The following is a 2,789-nucleotide window of genomic DNA, read 5'->3' on the forward strand; positions in this document are numbered from 1 at the left end:
CCAATTCTTTAGAATGTAAGTTCTCACGAGCAGGGACCTCTTACCTCATGTGCTTATCCGTCCTTACTTCAGTAGTCTTCGACTGCACCAAAGCCGATTACTGCAACATAATTGCTTACCTTGTACTTGTCCTGTATTATTTTAAATTGTAATGCTGTGTACACATTGACATTAGATCTTTAGGTACTTGTGAGTTATCTGGGCGTCCGATTTTGGTGCGATATCGCATGCGATTTGCATGCGATTTGCATAAGATTTGCTATTCATTTCATTACCCCACTATCCCCAAAGTGTGTCTATCAACGTGAACCCGAAGCGTGGCGAGCGCAGCGAGCCCGCGAGGGGCGGCGGTACGTGTCCTCCGACCTTTTCATGCCCTACTATCCACTAGGGCGTGGAGTGAGAATAGAATAGTGTGGCGAGCGCAGCGAGCCGAGCCCCGCGAGGGGACGCGGACACCTTCACAGGTATCCGCGTGCCCTTGCGGGCTTCACAGGTGTCCGCTGCGCTCGCCACACTATTCTATTCTCACTCCACGCCCTAGTGGATAGTAGGGCATGAAAAGGTCGGAGGTACCCTAGTGGATAGTAGGGCATGAAAAGGTCGGAGGACGCGTACCGCCGCCCCTCGCGGGCTCGCTGCGCTCGCCACGCTTCGGGTTCACGTTGATAGACACACTTTGGGGATAGTGGGGTAATGAAATGAATAGCAAATCTTATGCAAATCGCATGCTAAATCGCATGCAAATCGTAAATCGCATGCAAATCGTAAGTACCCAAATCGGACGCCCAGATAACTCACAAGTACCGATCTTTACTATATAATCAAGATCGTATGCAGATCGAACAGGTTATTTTCCTTGCAATCCCAATGCATGCTCCCGTGACCGCACAAATCAAAACCCAGATACACAGCGCAGCAATGACTATACAGTGCAAATCTAATGTTGATTGTATGAATTGTATGTAAATAGCACAGAGTTAGCAAAGATTGCATAGCACTTGAATATTAAGTTGAATAGCTAGGAAATCTCACCGCGTGTACACACCATTAGTCTAGTGCAGGCATGTCCAACGTTGGCCCTCCAGATGTTGGGAAACTACACATCCCAGCATGCTTTGCAGTAGTTTTAGCATTCTCTAATAGCAAAACTATGGCAAAGCATGCTGGGATGTGTAGTTTCACAACATCTGGAGGGCCAACGTTCGACATGCCTGGTCTAGTGTTTTCCGGTTTTGATTATGTATACTCTAATTGTGCACTGTGGAACCCTTGTGACGCCATATAAATAAAGGATAATAATATATTTTAATACATTGGCTGTGTTGCACACAGTATATCTGAACAATGCTATTCAGACGTATCGCTAGTACACACTGGCCAATGATTCAGCGATCTATCGGCCAGTGTGTACCCAATCAAAGTCTCTCTAAATGTCACCCAACCCATTACAATTGTTGCTTTTCAAGCAACTGTGCTCAGTTGATGAAAGGGAAAAATTACTTACTAGATATTCTACTTTACACTGCATAATTGTGGTTCTGTTTAGGTCAGGTGAACACAGGTATCTAGTCAGATACTAGTTATAAATCAAGCATTGGATTTGGAAAAAAAATATATGTGTAATATTGGTAGTCTTTCCTGTGGATATGTGTTTACTCTCCATCATTTATTTACAGTTTCTTATATAGCGCATACATATTCTGCAGCGCTTTACAAAGAATATTTGAACATTCACATCAGTCACTGCCCCAGTGGAGTTTACAATCTATATTCCCTACCACATGTACACAGAGACATTCTAGAGTTATTTAGCCTGCCAGTATATTTTTGGAGTGTGGGAGGAAACCCATGCAACTACGGGAAGAATATACCAATGCTGCACAGTTAGAGCAATGGTGGGAATCGAACCCATGACCTCAGTGCAGGAATGCTCACCATTACACCATCCGTACTGCCCATCATATAAAGTTATAAGTATTAGACAAAAAAACTTAAACAACCTATAAATAAGAAAGGTACACATAGCAGAAAATATAAAAGCTATTTATTAGGAATTAAATGAATCCCACATTGCATTGGATAAAATTGGTTTGTATAATTGAATCCCTAAAGTCTAATAATACTGTTAGGCCACTATAAGTACCTTTATAAAACACTTAATCCAAGAATTGCCCTGATAAGACAACAAAACACATACAAGGTTAGACAAAATAGATCTGTACATCATGTTCTGTTTCTAATCTGAATTCAAGGCAATAGTTTATAAAATTGGACAGTACAATAAGGAAACATCTAGTAAGCTTAATCACTGTAGGGTAGTTCTAGTGGATACACAGTATAAAGGCCCCCATACACTAGGGCGACTTGTCCTTAGGACAAGTCGCCCCCGACTTCCCCGGCTGCTCCCCGGGGGAGCTTGATTAGATTGGCACTTGATGTGCCATTTTTTACATGTGATAAATCGTCTCGATTTATCACTTGTAAAAAACCTGGGGAGCAGGGGGGGGGGGGGGCTACAGAGCAGGGCTGCTGGTGGGAGCAGGGGGGGCTGGGGACACAGGCGGCATAGAGCCGGGCAGAGGGAGCCGGGAGCTGTCAGTGCTAGAAAAAAAAGCCTATACAATGAATGGGCAGCCTGTGATTGGCTGAGCGCTCTCTCAGCCAATTGCTGACTGGCTGAGAGAGCGCTCAGCCAATCACAGGCCGCCCATTCATTGTATGGGCTTTTTTTTTTTTTTATTCAGTACTGACAGCTCCCGGCTCCCCCTGCCCGGCTCTATGCCGCC

The sequence above is a fragment of the Crinia signifera genome, chromosome 6, assembly GCF_055691185.1.
Source record: "Crinia signifera chromosome 6, ASM5569118v1, whole genome shotgun sequence".
In the NCBI taxonomy this organism is placed as follows: Eukaryota; Metazoa; Chordata; class Amphibia; order Anura; family Myobatrachidae; genus Crinia; species Crinia signifera.